Source organism: Meleagris gallopavo, chromosome 6 (assembly GCF_000146605.3).
Source record: "Meleagris gallopavo isolate NT-WF06-2002-E0010 breed Aviagen turkey brand Nicholas breeding stock chromosome 6, Turkey_5.1, whole genome shotgun sequence".
In the NCBI taxonomy this organism is placed as follows: domain Eukaryota; kingdom Metazoa; phylum Chordata; class Aves; order Galliformes; family Phasianidae; genus Meleagris; species Meleagris gallopavo.
In genome coordinates this window covers 49,400,662-49,423,321 of record NC_015016.2, presented here as the reverse complement: position 1 = coordinate 49,423,321, position 22,660 = coordinate 49,400,662, and the positions used below count along the sequence as shown (strand labels likewise).

The window sequence follows — 22,660 nt, the reverse complement described above, 5'->3', positions numbered from 1 at the left end:
AAAAAAAAAACCAGAAAAATCATTTAGTTGTGTGGTAATGAAGTACATCTTGAGGTGTAAAGGCTTGTGCCTTTTGATTATAGATTTATCACCTAGTCAGGATACACATTTGCCATTTAACCTTCCAGTCTCCAGTTCCAGATGATGGGCTTAAGACCCACAGAGAGGGGCCAGTCTGTGTTGGCTTTTTTTTCCTTCCACATAATTCAGAAATTTCAGTGTTTTAAGGCAAAAGGTCATTAGCCAGGCAACTGATTAGTGAGGACAGCTGATTAGTGCATGTTTTTTTGCTAAAGAAAGTGCCAGGGATAAAAGCTAATTTTATCCCTTCATTAGTTGGGCTAGCAGCAAAGGGGAATGTTCACTCATCAGGGTGCAGATCAAAGTATGTCTCACACAACCTTAAGTCTCACCGACCTCCTTAAAAAAATAAAATAAAAAAAAAGGGAGTCTTAATTGTTAATAAGGATGAAGAGAAAATGAATAAAATGAATACTTGTTTTCTTTATATTCTAGAACAGCATTCAGGGAAAAGTTTGCAGTGAAGCTTTTCAGCTCTTCTCAAACATACACAGTCAGTTCATGGACTCTCTCCTCTCTAGCTCTTCACAGCCTTGTTAAAATCCTGGAAGGGAATTTCTCATCATTTTGCCTGGAAAGGTATGCAGCAGCACGCTAGTGACAGACTTGTCTGCCAGAGAAGTGTGAATGTGCAGAGCAAAGTACTGATGGCAAGGAGCAGCACACAAATACAAGCTGTTGGAGACAACAACTGTGGCTTACCATTTTCAGTATTTGTTAATGCAAACCCCAGATCACCCTTGGGAAAAGAAAATCCTACTGGGGAAGCAAATAGCTTCTGTATGCCTACAGTATAGCTGGGGAGAGATAAAATGTGCAACTGCCACCCCAACCAACCTAAAAACAAACATTATGCTAAATTTAGTGATTGCCATTTTGGCCATCTGACCAGGTGCCAACTCAGTCTTTAAATCTGGATCAAAGTGTTACCGATACTGCTCAAGATTCAGACTGAGGAAAAAGAGCCATCCAGTCTGAATGAGCCTGGCTGGTTTGGATTTTGTTCATTTTGCTTTCTTTTATTAAATTTACCTCTTCTGACTAAAGTTCCCACAATTTAATGTAGATAAAATGTCTATATTGTGACCGATAACTCTAGCCAGTTAGGATGTGTCAGCTGCTAGACAAGCACTGATGTTGGAAGCCGAGTTGAACAGCATAATTTTACCCAGCCTATAACAACTGAGAAACAGGAGATGAGTTAATTTTAAATGAACAACGAGATCGTAAAGCAGAAGTCTAAGCCAGAAAATATCAGATAGGCAGACCTACTTCACTGCTGCTGTGGTGAGTTGCGGAGTTCTACTCACAGATTTGTAAAATACCTCAAGATGTTCATGTCATATAAATAGCCATCATGCTTCTGTTTACTTTTAGTAGATGTGATACAGAAGGACAGCTAAAGGGACGATTGTCTAGTCAGATTTTTAGGGGATCAGGCAGGCTTACTGAAATTTTCATAGTAATTGTATCATCTATATATGTAAGACATGCTTTCATTGAAGTGGTAACAGTATTTAAGCTGACATTTATAGTGGTCCAAATGAACAAGATCGAATAAGGTAGTGATATCCCAGTCCCACTGTAGCAACAGGTGAGGAACCAGCAAGTGTATTGTTCTCTTCCTTAGTTTTTTGCTAGTTTTGCTGGGCATACAGATAGAAAATACTGTTTTAATTCAACATTGTTGGGTATGTAAAAGCTCACAGTAATTCCTTAGTTTCCCTGTGGTTGGAAAATACAGACTTTTCAAGATGGCTAATTTGTGCTTCTATATTTACCCACTTTGTATTTAAAAGTGTGGGCAGGCTTCCTCTAACGCAGGAAGAGGGAAAATAATTTTTTTTTTGAAGGAGGACATCTGTCATTTTTATGACAAGAAAAGAAAGAGAATTTAAGTCACTTGTGTGTGGAACGCATGTCTGCTCCAGGAGCTGCAGTTATTAGAAACAACTTGAATGCCTTGAATTTCTACATGTAAATATGTGTGTCTCTGTGTATGTGCACTGCAGGATTTTTTGTTGTTATAATTTTTTTCCTAATTAAAACGAGTGATGTTGTAAATGTTGGGAATAATAGTTACCATACACGTGGAATAAATACCTCATTGAAGGGGAGTTTGCTCTCCTACAGAGCGCGAGGAGGGAGTGTTGTTGTGTTTCAAGTGGAACAGCTTGGGAGGAAACATGCCATAGAGCCAGTGGCCCTTTTGCACCAGCAAAGAGCTCCTCAGCCATTTAGCAACCACGGATGAGAGGATGGTCTTGTTCTCAGTCCAGAGACCTCTGTCTTCCCAGAGAGAAAAACACATCTGGACCTAAAACAGGTTCAGACTTTGGACTTCTTTGCAGTCATGATTTTCTCAAGCATCACTGAAACACTAGTCACAAAATATGTTTTTAAACTTTTTTCTTTTCAAAAGCTTAGACAGGAGATGACAAAAATGCTGATGTTTCCCTTCGTTGCACCTTTCCTTTACAGAGCAGAGAAGATTTACTGAGCTCCAGCATGGATTTTTGCAGTGTTTCTTAAATAGATTTAAAGAATAGTGTTTCTCAAACACTGATTATGGTTTGAGCCCCTTGTTAATGTAAATTCTGTCTCCAGAGGTGGGGCTGAGGCAGGGATAGCAACTTCCTTTTGTTATTCTCTCCACAATTTTAATTCCCACGCAGATTTATGGCAGTGTTAAGACTGCCTGTCTCACAATTCATTCCTCATGGAAAAAATGAATCATTCCTGATGTAAACACTTTGATTTAAAACATACTGCTGGTATTCTTCCCTGTGTTTCACAGCTCATCTGAAAGAATTGTTAGTTCCTAATTAGTAAAGCCTGAAGAATTATCTTAAGTAAAAGGCAGTGACAGTTCAGTTGGCTCTGAGCTGAAGGTCTGTATATACAAAAATGGCCCTGGCAGGAATCTTTCTGGTACATACTTCATCTCAAAGGTTACGCTGAGCATAGCTTGAAAGCAGGAACTCGCCCTGCACCTTTTTTTCTTTTTTTTTTTTTCCTTCTTTTTTTCTTAACGGGGATTTATTCCAGTTTAGAAGCTTCTGTATCTGTCTGGGGAAGTGGGACTGCTTATTGCTTATTTCGTAGGATTAACCCTCCGAAGGTATTGATTGCCCTCAGTTCCCACCGACTGTGCCTGGACTCGTACCTCGAACCGATCGGGCCCCTTATAGAGGCCCCAGTTAGGTTACACAGTGTTAACAGCGTCATCTCAAAATCAATTTGCAACATGACCGAAAGACCAAAGCGAGGAAAATACAGCCTAGTTCACTAGGTGCACTTGTTCATTTACTGTTTTAATTTCTATTGACAAGAATTCCCCTTCCTTAATCTCCCCGTAGAAAAGGAGGAAGAATAAAAAGGGAAATTAGATTCTGCTTCTGCAAATGGTAACTGGAAACACTGCTTTAAAATGCAGTAACAAAGCAGTGACTTTTTATGGCAGTGTAGCTTGAACTCCGATGACCAGCAACGTGTAGCACGTTGAATAATGAGATCAGTCCAAGTAGCCTCCAGCTGATGGGCTCATGGAAGGGATTCCCGTTTGCTTTGTAGAGGGGAGAGCCTGTGACCTCCTCTATCCCATCCCTGGAGTGTTTTGGGGCTCCAGAGGGGGAACCTGAGAGCCTTTAGGTTAGTCTCATGACAGGCACTTTGCTGAACACACATCTAGCTTCCCAGCATCATGAGTTCGTGGGGGCCAGGGTCGACTCCTTACGGAGGGCTTCTCCCCCAGCTCTGCTGGAGAGCGGGAGGTGAGTGTCAGTGAGGAATCCTGGCAGAGATTTAAGGCGAAAGTCTTTAAAGACATTTAGGTGCTCTTCAATTTCAAAGCGAGTTTGGCCTCTTAAATACCTTTAAGAGTCTGGGTCCTACTTCTTCAACCCTTTCTGCTGCAGTTTGCAGAGGAGGGGCGTAAGCGCTTTATTAACACAACTGTCCTCTGACAGTGATTTATGGAGTGGATTGTAGGTGTTGTTAAGCAGGGGTAGTTGGAAAAAGTCAGAATTTAAAGCATCTCATAAAACTCATAGGAAAAAAGCCACTAATTCAAAAGTGAATGTCAGCTGAGCAGCTGAAAGGTTGAGCTTAAAGAAAATAATCGGTATGTTTGCAAAATGTTTTTTTGGAAAAAAAAAATCTAAAATTTAATAGTGTATTTTAGCAGCTTCCAACAGAAAAACATTATTGCTCTGAAAACCGAGAGTAGGGTCAGAGGCACCTTCAGTCTGAAATGTTGGAAGGAGCAGCAGATCTCTTGAGATTAACAGCTGCATATAAATGGAGAGCTGTTGTACAAGATGCTTCCCAAACCTCTCTGGCCATGATTGGGAAATTCTGCTCCCTGCCTGTATTTCCAGAGTCCTTCTGTGGAAGAAGCAGGAGCTCTTTAGAATCCTGGCAGAGCTACCCCTGCTTGCTCCTGTCATTTGGAAGTAGCAATTGCACTGTAAGAGTTGCAGCTAGAAGCGGCACATAAAAACGTCCTTTTTTCTTCCTGATTTTCTCTCTCCTCAGCGTGAGGCTGCAGAAATGCTGCTTTCTGAAAGGCCTTGTAATGTAATGTAGTTGAGAAATTGAAAGGTGATTTCTTTTTTGGCTTTTTGATTTGCTTTAATTTCAAGTTTAGATTAGTATACAAAGATATGTATTTGCCATTTTTTCCTTGTCATTACAGTTAGTATCAAGCTACAAGGGATGATTTATACAAAGGTGATCCTGTTTGGGCAAAGGGTAGTATAAGGTATTTCTTTGATCCCTTACGCTAAGTCTGTTGGACTTAATTTTTAAAATCTCCTTAGATTCAGCCTTTGGGGAGGGGAAAAAAAAAGTCATTCTTCTATAGCAACTTAAGAGAATTTACCTGCTGGGTTCTACTATGGTGGGGCCTTCACAAAAGCAGATTGGTTCTCTTAATCTCTTTTACTGGGTTATTTAAGTGCCTGTAAGGTGAAGTTTTTTTCTAATAACAAACGCAAAAATACTTATTTCTTCCACAGATTTGATTTTGTTTGTCACGTAAGGCATTTTTGATGCCTTAGAGTGTGTATTTGTTGTATACTGTCTTCATGGAAAGAGACAAAGTGCATTGCTCAGAGCTGTAGGGTCACAGCTAGAAACTCTGAAAAACAGCCAAGAAATAATGTAATCCATCTCTTTAGCCTCAAGGCGGATCAGCTATCCCTAAATCAGGAGAGAATGAAAAGCTTCTTAAAAGTTGCTGTGTCCCTTGATAAGTGGGCGTTCCTGTCTTTAAGAGCCTTGTCACAGGGTCTGTAATGGGCTGGGACTGATCCAATTTCCCTATGTGGTATCCTCTACGTATCAGCAACTGAACAGTGAGGAAAAAAAAACAAACACAAAAAATCATTTCTAGAAGCCCGGAAACTGAGCTGAAGAAATTTGGCAGTTTCCTCTTCAGAGATTCACTAGTGTGAGAGAGTTGTGGTATTTGCCATCACTCAGTTCTCTGAAGAAAAAAACAAAAACCAGGTCCTGACACACAACTGTTGTGCTCATTTCTGTTATGGCAACAGGCAATATCATGAGTTTTCTCTTTTTCTTGGTTAGCGGTGATCTTCTTTGTGTTATTGTTAATGATGAGTAATGCTAGGGATTAGCAAAGTATGTTGGGTATGTAGAAAACTAATGGTCAAAGGAAGATAAGCATCATCTTTTGCAAGATTTTTGGAGCATCCTTAATACCTGAGGTTCCTGTTTGTCAGTCACCTTGTTCTGAGGTACTTCTCTCTGCAAGCATTTCTTGGCCAAGGACATATGGTTTGAAGGAGTAGCCTTTTGGACTTGACTGCTTAATGCCTTAAAAAACTTCAGCCAGAACTCAACCTCATGCAGCTTTTGGTGTCACATTGCCTTGCCTTTATTGATAAGGAGCTTTATGTCTGCAACAAGTCAAGTCCTTGTAGCAGAGCACAGGAAATGCTTCAGCTGTTGGTGATCATGGTGAAGGTGATGAACCTTGTGATGAAGACTGCTGGCTGGCTGAGTGATCATGACTTCCATTGGGAACTGAAGCAGATTTTCCTGAGCTGATGAGTATGAGCCACATACTTCTTTAACTCTGTAGTGTAGTACTGCTGGTGAGATGGTTCACTTACATTGGTGCTTTTCATCTGGACAGTGCCTTAGAGGGAATTCAGTTCCCTAAAGAGAGGTTTCAAGTGCCATTTTCATATCTGGAAGGATCCTAATTGGTCTATCTGCCAGCATGGAAAGGCAGCAGTCTCTACTGCATCCTGTGTCATATTGGTTAACTCTTTGTGAAGGTGTCAGATTCAATAGGCGTCTCAGGTGGCACTATGTATTTGTGTTTAGGCAGCTGAATACTCGTAAGTGGTGTTACTGAGCACTTCAAACTGTGTCCAAATGTAGAAAATAAACGTTTAAGTTAGTTCTCTTTTATTCCCGTCTCTGTTACCATCTCTCAGTTCTTGTGAAGAAATCAGTGTCAACAGTTAAACTGTGTGATAGTTGGGATCTGCAGGGTGCTCCTCTGTTATGGTGCAGTCAGGTTCTGTACCTCCTTCTGCGCTGCTGCCTTTGGGTTTGAGGAAGAGCCCAAGTGTGTGGCTGTGTGCCCTGTGATGAGTATTGGGGCACCGTAGGCCTGCTCTTTCCACAGCACCGACTTGACCAGGGAGATTTTAAAGGACTGTGTGGTCCTTTAAGGATCAAGTTCCAACACCCCTGTCACGGGCGTGGCATCAACCTCCTGGTTAACTTTTTTCATTTGTGGTGGTATGACTTACAGCCAAGGCATCAATCACCAGTGTGGGAAACCAGTTCTGCACTGGGTATTGGGGTATTTGTAGCTGCGTTTTAAAATACAGCTGCTGTAATGAGGTGTGGTTGTCGGCATGTATGATGGTGGTATTGTTTGCAGCAGCAGAAAAAAACTGTACTGGCATGGAGGTGTCTGTGTATGTACAGGTTTGTACACCATCTTCATACTTTCTTTTAAAAATGAGTAGTCGTTTCATAAAAAAAACAGAAGAGTGTCTTTCAGAATTTGTCTTCCTGATTTGTTGGAGTTCAACACAACTCCCCAGGTAATGGAATTGCTTTCAAATTTAAATTATGCATGTCTCCTGTTTCGCATCGAATAAGGTAGAACAGAGAGTCCCCCATTGTTCATTCCCTTTTCCCTTTCACATTTCAGTGCTGCCCTGAGCCATCATTTTTTCCCAAACAGCGCTGATCCAGAACCTGATGAATTCAATGAATCAACAGCTGCTGGCTTCAATGAACTTTGTAATAATCCCCAGTTGCCTTATATTCTGCCCTTTCAATTTTTACCTGTTCCTCATGCTAGTTGTAATTTAAAATCCAAATTCCCAAGGATCTGTGTACCATTTCTCAAATGAAGAGCTGAACGTTGTTATTCGTCTATCTGCAGTCCCCTGTTGAAGTAACTTACGGTAACAAGCCAAAAGTAATGGCAAATGACATACTTTGAAATAAACGGCTGATTATGGTAACAGCTGAGTGTAACACCATACTAAGTGTTGAAGCAAATAACTAATGAGGTAGATGTGTTGAAATAAATTGCATTCCAGTATGTCGCTCTCTTCAGTGTAAAAAGGTGCTGCATTTGATTTGTTTGCTTTTTTCACCAACCTGTCTGCGGATACAACTGTTGAAAGCCTCTGGCTTTGATGCTGACTTTTGGTAGAGTTTGTTGTTAAAGTGAAATCAGGTTATTTTGTATGAATAAGCTTTTTGGATTGAGGCCTATGTTATGTATAAACAGTGGCTGCTTGCTTTACCAGGATGGACCAGCATGGTAGAGTGATAGCAAGCTGTTGGCTCCTTTGCCATGTTTCTTACTGGGTGATACTTGAATTGTCATCAGCACCATTCGCACAAATGAGCTAGAGTACTTCTAACAATGAAATTGGTGCCAGACATTAACAACATTCATTGCTGCTATAGTAGGAGTGGATTTTCTTTTTCTTTTTCACTGGAAGAGAGAGAGAGGAATACAGATTTAATCACCGGCTTAATCACTGAGCTGCCCAGTGCTTGAAATGTTTGACTTAGGGAAAAGCTGATGTATGACCTACTCATAAATGCTTCTGATTTGCTTGAGGCTGGCAGTGACCGTGGCCTATGCTTATTTTTACTCTGACAGTTTTTCAGTTTTTCTTGATTTGTCAACTTGAGTACAGAAAATTTAAATATGCCTATTGGGAAATAAAGCCAACTGGAGGAAGGTTCCAATGAATAAAGACTGAAGACCTAATCTGGATTTGTCTGCTCCCATGGAAAAAATAGCAGAAGCTGAATGAAACCCAAGATATTGGACTGTGGAAGTGTTTCTCAGTTCATGTGGGAAAAATGGCATATCTCTTTAAAGAAGATAATTATTTTCTGTGTAAATCGCAGGTAGTAACACAAGTCCTCCATTTAGTAGTATCTTCTGTCCTCCAGTACGTTGTAAGATTAGATCAGACAGGTTGAAGATGTTCTGCTGTAGTGGTACTTTCCGTAGAAGCTACTGTTCTGTGTGTGTATCGCTATAAAAGGGAGGTCTGTGGAGGGAGGTTGAAGCACCCCTTCCTCTGTATCCAAGCCAGCCCCTGGCTCTGGGATTTGCTCATAAGCAGCCTGTGTGACTGTTGTGCCAATGCATAAGGCTGTCCTGGGCACGCAGGGTCCTGCTGGACCAGGAGGGTGAGGTGCAAGTGCTGCTGAAGCTGTACTTGAAGGCTGCAAAATGCAAAGTTACTGTGTTACTTAAAGGCAGCCCACAGACTGCTACCTTACAGGATGATGTAGACATGGGTACTGCTTGTTAAGGCTACACAAGGTGCTGGCACCATTCCCTGAAGAGCTGACTGTTGGGAAATGACCACTGTATTTCCTTACAGAGGCTGGTGCTAGCCTGACACTGCTCTGTGGTTCTGAAGCACAACACTGTAGTGGGAGCGTGGGGTAGGTGGAAGAAGTCTCCAAATGGATGGTAAAAAGTCTTGAACTTTACTTGCAGTCTGAATGTGCAGCACAGCATGTCTCTAGGCCAAGTTAATTTGGCAATGTACAATGACAATAGGTCTTGGCTCCAGAAAATGAGAAAATGCTGTGGTCCACTCTCTGGTTTCAATGTAATGCCTTTTGACAATAAACATTTAGACCCTACGTATTTGCTCCTTGTTTGCTGCAAACTTTGCTAATCTGCATGTTATAAGAAAAAACATCATGCTCAGTGTTTTGATGCAGACTTTCTGTTTGTATGGTTAGTTGAATTCCTCCATCTGTGGTTTCCCATCAAGCTTCAAAAGCAAAAGGTGCTTTCTTTTTCATGCTTCCATCCTTCTGCATAATACTTCATGAGCCTCACCTAACTGCAGCTAATGGCACTCTTTTATGTTGGCAGTGCAGGGAACTGGGAGGAGCTGCTGGCAGTGTCCTGTTCAGCCTAGTTATACTTGGCTTCTTGTTCTTCTGACAGTGCTGTGCACATAGGAGAAGAAAAAGACTTCAAAACCGGTTTAGAACTGATTGAGTACAAGAGTGGGAAATGAGGGGTGGGAGCTTTAGCAAGATTCCTCCTTTGCCCAGCCTTTTCAGGACCCTGGTGACTTAAAGAATTATGGCTTGTAGCTATCGGGTAAAACCTTCTGACAACTCCGCGCGTGTCTTCTAGTCTCTGTAGCTCTGGTAAGATGCCTCTTGAAATTGTCTGCCACCAGGAAGGCATGCTTGCCTTTGTGTCAGTTTGCAGACTGAAACACTGACTTGTGGCATTCTTGTTAACGTCATCTCCCTGTGTATGAGCTGAGTGAGTGCTTTGTACCTCTCAGGTAGCCGAGCTGTTCTTTGACTTGGACTGGCCCGCTCTGTATTTTCATCTGCAGTGAAATGAACATTGTTACAGTGTGCTGGACAGTGATGTTATAGGATATTTGTGCATAATATATGTGTGCATACTCTACAGTAATCTGTTTTCTCTGAGTCTTGTTTCTTCCTCATTATTTTCCTGCTCGTTTTTGTAATGTGATTTTTCATATACTTCTGTGTTATGAATGTTTTGTTTTTAAGCTATCTCTGATATGCAGCTTTCATATCTTGGCTCCCAGCAACACTGAACCTCATTGTAAAGCCCCTTCGTGTAAAGCCCATCTAGTTATAACTCTCAAAAATAAGAGGCTCGTCTCCTGAGGACTACTCCATATTGCGGGTGGAGTATAATCCTTAACATTGTTTTTTTGCTTTCAAATAGCTGGGGACAGTAAGTCAAGGAGTGAGAACTCCCTTTGTTTCATGTAGCGTATGTTGCAGGGAAAGAATGTAACAGAGCAGAAAATGAAGAAAGACATAAAAGAATTTCAGCTCGAGGAGGTCAGACCCATCACAGGCTTAGCGTTGCCTTCAAAGATGCCTGGGACAGGTGGCAGTTCAAGACAATCAGAGGAGAAGCATTCGCTAGCGCTAAGATAAGGGATTCCTGCAGAATCCTGCTATCTGGTCCCAGTTTGCTTTGATGTAACTCTGCTAGAGAAGACTTCTGGGAGCAGGCTACTGCTTCCTCAGCCATAGGCTGCTGTTGTTCAGCCTTTTAAGGTCTCATTACGGTGGTCCTTGAGGATTAATTCTCTGTAAGGTTTGCATGGGAATGGTTTTGTCCCAGACAGGGATCTTGGTACCACCTGCACAAAGCATGATTGCGTTCTTTCATTCTATTTTATTTTATTTTTCAAGTAGTTCATATTTAACAATATTTGACAGAAGGTAAAACCAAACATCTAGCCTTTTTTCTCTTCCCTCTTTGGCTGTTACCGAGTTTTTGTTGAGCACAGCTTGAGCAGCCCTTTGCAGTCATTGAACCATCAGCAGTATATTGTCACCTTCTGGTTATTACACTCGGCCTGCAGCTTTTGGCAGTTTTTCTTTTCTTCTCTTGCCCCTTAAAGGGGGGAAGTGTTGGTGTTTGGCTGGGGAATCATCCCACTGCTGTTTGTTTGGTGTGCCTGCACTAGCGGGTTTTACATTCATTAGAATAGACTCATCTGCATCTATTAAGGTTGGTTTATGAAAAAAGATCTACCTTTTTTTTCAAAGGGTAAAGCCTGCTTCCAGTCAGCTAGCAGCAGGCAGAGCGCTGCAAGAACAAAGGTGGGAATCATGTACTGAAGTTTGGCATGCAATGGGAAACAAGGGCTTTCAGCTCCTTGATGCATTGTGTTAGTGGTACAGTTTCTGCCCAACTTTTCATTATGTATCTATGTATCTTGAAGATGAATCAAGACACAGAGCTGCAATTCCAAACAATGTAACCTATTACTCTGAACTGGATTTTTTTTTCGTTCTGTATCACCTCTTCACTTCTTAACTGAAGTTGCAAAGTGTTGCAAAGTTGCTTTGAAGCTGGGACTTCAGTGGTGGCTGAGGTAAAAGTAAGATGAAGGTTCACGTAGGATGGGTGGAAACACAGGCCTTAAGACAGAGTTAGAAGTAAACTTGCAGTTCTGTGTGCAGTGAATGTTGTGAGCAGTTCATTTCTGCCTCACCATGGAAGTCTTCACATTTTTCTGAACTCACACTGGTGGCGTCAATTAAAATTATGAAAACGGGTTGTGTACTATATTTTAAAATGAGCAAACAAAAAAGATTTCTAACAAAAAATGCATCAATACCTACGAGTCGAATCCTCCTGAGGTAAACTAAGGAGTTGTAATTGTTGTTGCCTATTTGGTGATTTTACCTTAAAATCAAAAGAGCACCTTCAGAAATGTTCTGGGCTGTTTTTCAAGTGCCTTGTGTGGAAGTTATGTGGTATGCTGAAGTGTGCTTGTATTACATGTAGAGCATATTAGTTTTCTTTATATGTAGAAGTATTACAGGACACCCTATAGCTAATGCTGGCTATATAAAACTGTATTATTCTATTATTAGCATATATATATATATAGCTATGACCTTCCTACAATCTTACATTTCCAAACTACACATAATTTAAGAGTAATGCAAAAATCTAATTTTAACTGTATCTGTGAAGGTAGTTAAATTCTGCCCATATGAACTGTTTCCCTAATAGCTAATTCTGGGAGAATGAGAGGATGGGAGAAGCAGAAACTAAGGAAAGAAAGATTAAATGAAGGTAATAAAAAATGTCATGATCTGAAGTGCTGTAGATCCCTTCAAGAAGACCTGTCTTCAAAGAATTACAAGCAAATTCTTGGCAGCCTAACTTTATACACACAGACACACCTGTGTGATTTATATATAATCTCAAGGGCTCTAGCCATCGTTTTGATACAAATATTGAATATGTATATGAATAGAATAATCTAGGCATACTGGCTCCAAGATTCAAATACGTTGAGCAATATGATGTTTAATTTATGTACCCTTCCTTAATTTTATGTTAGAACTAGTTGTCAGCAATTCAGACTTCTGTAGTACTATTCTGTAGGTTGCTGATGCATTTCTGACTTCATGAAATACAGGAAATGCGAGAACTCTTCTTCCCTCACCACAAGACAAAGGCATGAACATTGCCTGTTGTATGCACTGAATTTATTGGCTCTTGTGTAATTTCAATGTAAGGTGCCATGTGAAACATCTTTTCATGCTCAGTGTCAGCACAGCAGTTTAACAGCAGTTCATAATACAGCAAGCAGTGGTTAAGTGTTTCAGGCAGAAAAATCTGTTCAGCTAGAGTGAGCCAAACTGAGCCTTTCTGTAAACAGCCCTTGCTCTTTTGCTTTCTCATCCTAAGCAGAAGTGGGCTGGATGGGGGAAAGAGCAGAGATTTTCAGATAGCTAGATGGGAATGCGATGCTCCTGCCCAAGGATATGTTGTCTGTAGTGAGGCAGCAAGCTGTCTTCTGGGCTGTGATTCTAACTCCTGCACTTGTCTTTATCCAGGCTCTAAGGAATAATGCCTCTTGGAGACAGGGAAGTAAAATGGGCAGCTCTCGTCCTATTAGTAAATGTTACCATGGTATACGTACAAATGTGAGCGTTGGTATTTTCTAAATAACAAAAGTACCTAGTAATCAGTGAGGATCAGCCATCCTGGAAGTTCAGACTAGAAAGTTCAGCCATTCTTTCATTGTGAGAGGAAAACAATATATGAAAATGAAACCTCTTTTTTTTTAACCCGCTGTTATGTAAACCAAAAATACAGTCGCTGATTTTGCTCAATAGGGAAACAAGCATGGAAAATATAACTCCTGAAAATGAGATTTCCAGAAAGTTATAAACAGCTATAGAGTTTTGTAAGTCCTTACATAAATCTACTACAGCAGGTGCTACTAGAAGCCTGTATATGTCTGTATAACTATACAGATGTGTGTACATGCATACACACATTTATATTTATATTACGTATATTAAAAAATTCTTTGCAGCTTTGGGGCTTTGTACATCTGGTTAGGCTAAAAGTTTTCAGTGGTAGTAAATTCTGTATTTTGTATTATTAGCAGTAGTAGCATGTTACATTTTTATTAACAAGGAAGAAGATTGTAATTGAAACTGATTTCAGGCTAACTAGCTTGGAATAAACTGGAAGTTGTTCAGGATAGATCTTATGTTTATATCAGGTTGTTTGAATTTAGGAAATACTCAGCCGATCTGAAAGGGAAAACAAAAGTGAAAAAGCAGTATGTATATGTGTATTAAGCATTTACATATGTATATGCCATTCAGCAGCAGAACACTGTCATCTGTAAATATAACTTTATTTTTGAAGTTGTAGATATTAATGTTGAAGTAGAAATTCATGCTTGAAATGCCTATAGAATGTATTACAATCTGCCAGAACTGCAGGGTTTCACTAGTTAAATTGTTTTAGAGAATTTTAGTTACCAACTGGTGTGTTAATCACTTAGTATAGATTGAAATCGTCTTAACTAATAATTTGACTAGGAAAAAAAAAGCTGGATGGATTTCCAAGCTGCCTGCTCTGTTTCCCTCAGAAGTGTTTATGTTCTCCTCCTGTGTAACTCCTTTTCCTTTGGCCTTCTCTTTCCATCAAGCTCTTCCAATCTTTTTTGCCTTTTTGTTTTCTATGAAATCCTCCTCTGGAAGTTCCCTTCCTTTCCAGTCTTGTTTTCATCCATGCTTGAATGTCTGCAGCTTTTTCTAACCTTTGTATTCTTTCTTCCTGGTCTGTGTTTTGGAGTTAGAGCCACATGAGTTTACTTTATTGCCTTACATTCAAGCTGCAAGAAACTCGTCACAACTTCTATGATAGATTCCTTCGATGTGGAGAAGTACACAGCAGATTCTGTTCTGAGTTCACACGTGCTGTGAAGCTTACCAGCTAAGCAGCTCTTGAAAGGATTTGGACACTGAATAGCATCAACTCCGTTCTTCGGTATCTATCTGAGCACAGACTGCCACTTAGGAAGAAATACAGGTCTTTGATATAACGTGGCTAAGGGGTTTTGCTTGACTTGGGTGGGTATGAAACAGTGGGGTCTGGTGTTGGCTCTGCAGGCAGGTTGAAGTTTGTTCAATGAAGCTGAGGGTTTCATCATGTGAAGTGTGCAAACTGATTGTAGGCCTGTTGGGCGTGAAACCCCTTCCCATTCAAAACAGCTAAAGGCTAGCAAGTATGTTCAAACATAAATCTTGATATGTTCAAAAAGCAAGAGAGCAGACTTCCTAAAAACACATCAACCTAGAAGTGACGCCAAAGTGATTTTGGTCTGTTGTCAGTTTCACCAGTTCTTCGTACATGCCCTTTTTTTACAAGGTGCAGTTTGGGAGAAAAGAAGGAAGTAAATCTTCCTGCTTTGTTCAGCAGTTTGCTAAGATACTAGAAGTCTTATTAAGCAGGAATCTTCATAAATAAATTTAATACAGCAAAGCTAATAGTGGAGAGTGTTTTCATCATTGATCCACGTTATTTAAAAAAACAAAAAAAGAAACAAACTCCAGGGGTTGATTAAAGGAGGCTCCATGTCATGTGTTCTGTATGAAAGACTATCTGTCTTTGGAAGAAGTATGCATTGACTCATTTCTCATTTGTAGCAACTGACAACGTAGTGGTTGAGATGTGTTGGAGATCTCCAAGGAAGTTTTTGGCAAAGCCACAAATAAAAATCTTTGTCTAATGTGCTAAATCAATGCTTTACTAATTAACTAGGAAGGCTTTCAAGAAAGTGGGTTGCAAGTCTCTGTTCCTAGCCTGATTTTCAGGTTGGGTTACTGTTCTGACTCTTCATTTTATAGATATTCTTCCAAAGCCTTCTTACTGGCTAGAATTTTTTTTTCACCTGAAGCTGCTTAAAATCTGAGATTGGGACTGTAATTTGGTAGCTAACTACTTAAAGCAACGTTAACTACTTGTGCTTAAAGCAATATGTAAATACTGTGCCAAGAGTCATAATACAGTGATGTAGATCTCTCCATTTTTCAGAAATGCTGAGCTTTAAGAACTTTCTTTGGAAGCTCTTCAGGGCTTGGTAATTTGAAATTGAAGAATGCTTTCTTGAACAGTGTAGAATTTTACTGCATTTCATCATTGTGAAATTCCTACAAGAAAGCACTCATTCTAATAGCCCACTACAGTCACTAAGTGATAACAGTACAGTGAACCTGTCTCATGGTTTATGCAGTCCCAACATTTTTAAACATGAAAATTACTAGTTAAGGCTGTTGTGTATCTTACAATACTTACATAGTAAATAAGCACATTTCTACCAACTTTAAACAATATTAACTCAAAACTAAATAAATTCTACTTGAAACTTTCATTTTTTGGTAGAAAACAGGCTAAACTATAACTGTTGGTTTGAAATCTCCATGATCTGCAGTCTTAGCTGTTATGTCAAAATACTGAGAACTACACAAAAGCCTTACACAACAGAGTAATAAAACCAGTGTATTATGCTAAGTACTTATTAATGATATGTTCATTAAAACCCCAAGTATGAACCATTAATTATGCATTGAGTTTTTACAAATTTATAAAGACCTGTTATAAACACTTCCTTTTGAACTCTCCACACAGAATTCTACAGGAAAATCTTTTTTTGGACATCACAAGTGCTAAACAGAAATACTTGCTTTCAGATAAACCTATGAAATGGAGAGTGTGTGCCTAAAAGCAGGACAACCTGATAACGTGATGGTAATTGTAAAAACTCATCAGTTTAGATAAAGTTTCAGGTATGTGGTGAAGTTTTATTTCTGTTTACCCAGTGCGGATAAATGCGTACGTTCATTACAGAGCGTCACATTTATGTCCGCAGCCACTCCTTGTTTTGCTTTCAAATTGGAAGTGGTGTGTTAGGTAGGTACGCTTCTGTCATCTAGTAATGTTAAACAGACTTCTGAAACAAACTGTGTTTGGAACGGACAGTTTGGACCAACATCAGGTGGAGGAAGTCTTTCTGGATATCACCAGCGTTCTCCAAAATCAAACGCTGCCGTGTCTTTTCCAGGACCCTGGAAATATTCCTTTGTTAGGAAACATTTGGAAAGCAAATGTCTTCCTCGGTGACAGAAGTTGAGCTCAAACTCGAGCTTTGGCAAAGCTTTTGGAGGTGCAAATACCACGAGGGAAGATTTTTCACTTCCGAAATGCCCACCTGGGTTGCAGTTAAAAGTGTGTCTTACTGTGATAATAAATCAGTGGGTCGTTAGTGCCGTATTCACACCCTGAATGAAGCAGTCTCCAAAGTAATTATTGCTTAAGTCAACGTTTCAAACCATCGCAGTAGTGTTAAGTAAATGGATATTTACACAAGTAGCAAGAGACACAAAAGACAGGTAGTGGTAAGGTTGAACTGTATTCTGGTTACTTTCCAGAGGTGCTTGTTTGTGAGGAGGCTTATGCTCAAATAAATTTTTGTTCTTGATAAAATAGAGCAGATAGGTGTTTTATTCCTGTCTGCTTATTGGCAGCAATTAAATTTTAATTTTTAATTACAGGGAACTTGTGTACATTCTGACATCCGTACACAGCAGTCATCAAGCGGCGCTTCTTATTTTCTTGCCTTCTTTTGTTAGCACTCATACCCAGGAAGAATAAAGGGAAAAATAAAACTAATCTTCATTACACCTCTTTGAGATTGGGAAGGCTATAATGAGCAGCAGCGTGCTGATATGTTTTTATAAATATTAGTTTACTGCATACCACAACAGAGAGCAAATACATGCAATTACTTGCAAATTTCTTCAGTGTTTGTACTTATAAATCTCTGCCTAAATCTTCCCAGCTGGGAGTTAGGGTAGTCTTTCTGCTGTGGAAGCAGGCCTTTGTTCTCATGTTCAGCTTCAGCTCAGTCTGGAATAATTCAGAAACGTATTAGATAGATTTCTGCTCCCAAAAGGCATAATGAAATAACCTTCACTCCCAGCCTTAGGGAAATAAGCACACAATCACAGTTTGGGCAGATTTCTCGATTAAACAAAGAACTAACTGTGCACAAATTGCTCCATAACAATTTGTAAAGAGTACACTCTATAAATTTCTTGCAGATGTAAAGCTGATATTTTTTTAATCAGAATGACAGGGCAGTTAAAGTCAAAATGTCTTCAACGTTTTCCCATTGCTCTATAATTAGTATCAGAAATATTTAGATTTAAATGGAATTGCTAACACATCCTGGGTTACTTTTAATTTATTTTTGGGAGTCAATGAAATGTGATGTCAAACCAAAGCTAAAATCTCCATTTAATATATAGGGTGAACTTAATCCATCTGGAATGGATTCAGGATAACTTTGTGCTGTCAATTTTTATTTTGTTTAATTTCATACGGTGTTCAGCAAAGGAATGAGAAGTTATTGCACTTAATGTTGTTGTGACTTAAGATGTTCTCTGGTCAAATTATTCAATAAATCAAAATCAGGCTGCGGTTGTAGCTGTTAAGTGTTGTTTAGAATAGGACATTTAGGAGATTTTTAGCAGCTTTCTATTGATTGAACAAGACACACGTGTCATGCAAAAAGCATGCAGTATTTTGATGAATTAGGTGGCAAGACTAGGAGCCCAGTAAACAGAACTACTTTTTTTATTGGCCTTCGTCTTGAAGTGGAGGGCTCCTATTGTAAACGAAAATACCAGTCAAGTATCATTCTGATGCTCTATTGCTGGTCTGCAACCCATAATCTCATCCTTTGAAATCTTCCCACCATTTAAAAAAATGTGCCTGTTTTCTAAACATTAGTTTGCCACTGATTACCCTGTCCTTTGGCTAATTAACTGATTCTAAATCCTGCTGTCACCTAAATTCGCAAGGATATTGTTGCTGTTTGTGGAAATTGGTAGAGAATCCCAGAATCCCTTTCCATGAAATGTCGTGACAGCTTCTTGGTGGGTGTCTGTATCTCTGGCCCTGGTTCTCTTTTTGCTCCATCTAGATTCCAGAGCTGAAATCAGCAGAGCTGCAGTCCTGTAACAGGCAGCAGGACCAGTCCCCCTCTGCTTCGAATGTCATCTGCTAAAGAGGAACTGCTGCATATGTGTCAGCACAGCTATCAGCAGATGCCAATAGCTCCTATTTCTACAAGCTTGATGTTCAATTTCAGCTTAAACAGATCTAGATTTAAAAAAAAAAAGGAAAAAGAAAAAACAAATGAGCGTTTTTCTCAAAACGTGTGCAACTCCTTGCCATGAAGTGTGCCGCTTTTCAAAAACAGCATTGTTTGAGTAATACACAGACTGCTGCTGAACTGACTTCAGGACACTGAAGGTGTCAGTGCAAGCTGGAGAAAGACTCCTGCAAAGCTGTGGACGAGCCTGCAGAATCCTTGGTGTCCTCCCAAAAAGCATCATCTTCTGGGAAGTCCTGTGCAATTTCCCGTGCTGTCAGTGAGTTACGAATTGGGAATGTTATGGTTTGGAGGCTCTGCAGTGTTTTAACCTTAGTGGCTATTGTACTGGCCCAGCTGGCCTGACATTGCCTATCACTTTCAAAGGAAATGTGAGAGGCACAAGCAGAAAGCATGAAATCTCTTCCTGGATGCACTTAATAGCAGAATTGGAAATTGAAGTTGTGCAAGCTTAGCTGTGGTTTGGGTGCATGTTATAAATGGGGAAGATAAGAATATGTACATAAATTGTTGCTGAATCCTGCACTCAGCACACATCTGCATGTGTGTTTACTCTGTGCACCTGGACTAGTGTCTTAACCTTGTATGTAAAAAAGAACAGAAAAATGTTAACATGGCTTCAGGAGGGAGGAGTGCTAGGGCTGCCTTGCTACTCACTGCAAAAGGAAACAGCAAAATGGTAACTGGCATCTGGAGCTAAAGAGGAAAAAGAAGCAACTGCATTTACTTGAAAATGCATCTTATCTTTTACTCTGCCTCATGTTTGACAGGACCTTCTGACAGCTTTTACCCATCAAGCAGCTATGTAACACTGCTCAAACTACCTGTATTCTGATAGCTGAACCCAGTGTTTGGAAGTGAACTTTATGGTTACAGTGGACATTTAATTAAATACGGTGCTGTTCTGCCACTACAGTCTAGCAATTGCTTGAGGTGCTCTGCTTTTGCGCCAGAGAATCTGCAGTGGCATGTTGAGCAGGAAGGCCCCAGCTTGGTTTTCTTTTAAAATTGCATTTAAATGTACACTAGATACACATTCATCACTTTAATCTAAACTCTACTGTAAATTAACATGTATAGCCTCTGAGATCATACACTTTCACAGAAGTACTCTAATGAAACTTGGCAGCTTTCACCCAGTAACATCATTTGTTCCATTCACTAGCAAAAGCAGACCTCAAACAAGTCAAAACTGTTTTCAGTAATGAGTTCCATTATTTTTCTTTATGTTTTTGGAGTCTCAAAAGCCTCCTGTCCTGTGTCTTTATTTTACAATAAGTCAAAAAACACGACAGGCCTGCAGCTGTATCAAAGGAAAGCTTTTACATGTAAGATCCTGAGATGTTTGTCATTTATAGTAACCAAGTGTGGGACTTCAATTAGCGTGAGTGACTTGTCAGTAAGGAAGCTTTCTTCTCTGAACTGGTACATTAGTTGCTTGATGTTCACAGATGCTCCTACAATGTTAAATTGCTTGTCATGTGGATGATTCAGTTGTAGTGTTTTGCATCCCTACTGATACTCATATAATGCTGACATGAAAGCCAGATGCTAAAGTAAGTTCACAAATACGTGTATAAAGGTTTTGTTTGAATTACATATTTCTGTTGACCTCATATAAAAGTGCATGCAATTTATCATAGAAACACCACTGAGGCATGGATGGTGAATGAGTTGGTCACAACCGTATGTTATCATCAGGAAATGAAGTGATTGCTCAGTTTTGGAGTGGGAAGTGGGGTGAAATTTGACATTGTGTCTTTCTCCTCTGTAGGAGAAACCCAGCATAATTCAGTTTTGGCCATCTTAATGTATGAAAAAGAAAAAAAAATAAATGTTGTAGGAAAGACTCATTTGTGCTGCCTAAAAATGAGCATATTTGGGGAAGTTACAGTAGAATTTCCATGCAGTTTGCCTGCTGTTTGAGCTGTGACATCTGCTGCGGTTACTGCTAGCCCATCATCCTGTTTAAATGGTGTGTGACCCACCTTTCAGGAACAAATGATTCCTTTGCAGAGCAGGAGCTTCAGTCCAGAGAGTTCAGAGTTCAGTCTCTCAGCTCAGAGCTCTGACTTGAGCTTAGAATGTGGTGGCAAAAGATGGAGAGAAAATGGGCTGCTTCGCTGTAACTTGAGTCGCTTTGTTTAAACAGATTTAACGTTTCTGCTGAAGAGGGTATTTAAATGCTTTAAATTTATCCTGTACCTAGCTGTTGTGCTTAATCATGTAGATACACTAATAATAAATAAGAGATACTTGAATGTTCTGGACTTGCGTATTTTCAGGCAAGTTTCTTTCTTTTATTCTGGTGGCTACATATCGTGGCTGTGAGTCTGAGAATTGCAGTGGCAAGAAAGTCTGTTGTAGTATAAATGTCTTGAAAACTATTGCTTGATTCAGCAGGGGGTTTTGATGACCCCCTGAAGTTCTCCACAGAAGTCAGTGCTGGTCTGCAAGTCATTGGTAGGTCAGTTGATATCTTTCAGTGCATCTATATGGATTAGCCTCACCGTGTCTTCTGGATCTATTCTGATGAGTTCTTCAGTTCCATGTATTTGGAAGCAGGATCAAAGAGGAAAGAATTTGTCGTAATAACAGACTTTTATTTATTAAGTGCCTCTTTACGTGTATATAAGTTCTTAAGTAATCAAGAAAAAGCCAGAGAACATTAGTAGAACTACACTGCTGTGATATTGGATTTATAGCCTGCTTGGCATTCCCACCAGTTGCCTGATAGGTGGTATTACAGACCCACTAAGAGCAGGGGAAGGAGATACAAAGCCTCTCAGGTGGAAGTGTCTTTCTGATAGCAGAAGAATGAGAAATGTCTGTTCCGCTTTCCAACTACTCTAGACTTGGATCGCTTCTTTTCCTATTAATTTTTTCTTGGCTTCTGCACACTTTGTACTTTATTTCTGTCAGGCCTTTCTCCTTGCTCAGTCTAAGACACACGTAAAGCACATGTAAGCAGCAGTCAAGTAACAGAATACTCATCCGAAGGATGAAAATGTGACAGCAGTATATATAAGCTGTTCTTCCAGTGATTCACATTTTGCATGACTAAGGTTTCTTGTGGAGAGCTTTTTCTATCTATTGCTGTGTTACCTATAAGCAATAAGGGATTCATTTGTCTTCGGAGTTTCATTTCACTAAGTATCCTTTCTGAGGGAATGGCCTTAAGTTGCACCAGGGGGGCAGCGGGTTGGATACTGGGAAAAACTTACCCAAAGGAGTGGTCAGGTACTGGAACGGGCTGCCCAGGGGGGTGGTTGAGTCACCATCCCTGGAAATGTTCAGGAAATGTGTGGATGTGATACTGAGGAGCGTGGTTTACTGGGCAACGTTGGTAGTAGGAGGATGGTTGGACTAGATGATCTTAGAGGTCTACGTGTCTGTGGTTTAAACTCTTGCAAATCATTCTTCTGCATTGTTTTGAATGCTTTTTTTTTAGTCCTTTTCTGTACTTTTAACAAAAATCTATTGAAAGCTGAATAGTTACTGTCCACAGGCTGGACATTTGCTACGGCTGTGCTTTTGCTGTACACACAGCCATAATTCCCGTTGCTCTTGTAGGGTCATGTCATTGGCATTTTGCAGGCTCCTTCTTGGAAGGTTGCTCCTGCTTGTCCCAACAGATCTGAGACTCGCTCCTTTGCTACTTTGTGATTGTTTTGTTTTCCCTCTAGAAATCGAGTTCTAATCTGGCCTTGTCTCGTCTGCTGACTGGCAAATTCTCACTGTTTTTGTAAACGTTAATTATGGAGTGTTTTTTGGAGCATTTGATATTCCCCTCCAAATCTGCATATTTAACTCATCTGTCTGAAAACATTAGGAAATTAATGTAAATCCTCTCCCCCTTAGGAAATTTTATAACTACTGGTATCTCTTAGAATTTTCTTAAGTTTCAGTAGTCTTTCTGCAATACAGTTTTGTTCTTGCATTTCTTCACTCAGTCATCAACTGTGAAACATACCTACTTCCTCTGATCCAGCAGTAGTAAACTTTGGCCATAAAGATGTGTCCTGGTG

At 39.9% G+C, this 22,660-nt stretch overlaps 1 protein-coding gene across 2 annotated transcripts in view; it reads left to right on the top strand.

The window, feature by feature from the left end:
- The window catches only part of GLI3 (GLI family zinc finger 3), a 200,789-nt gene that overhangs the window by 64,183 nt on the left and 113,946 nt on the right, over window positions 1-22,660 (top strand). The window lies entirely within an intron of this gene.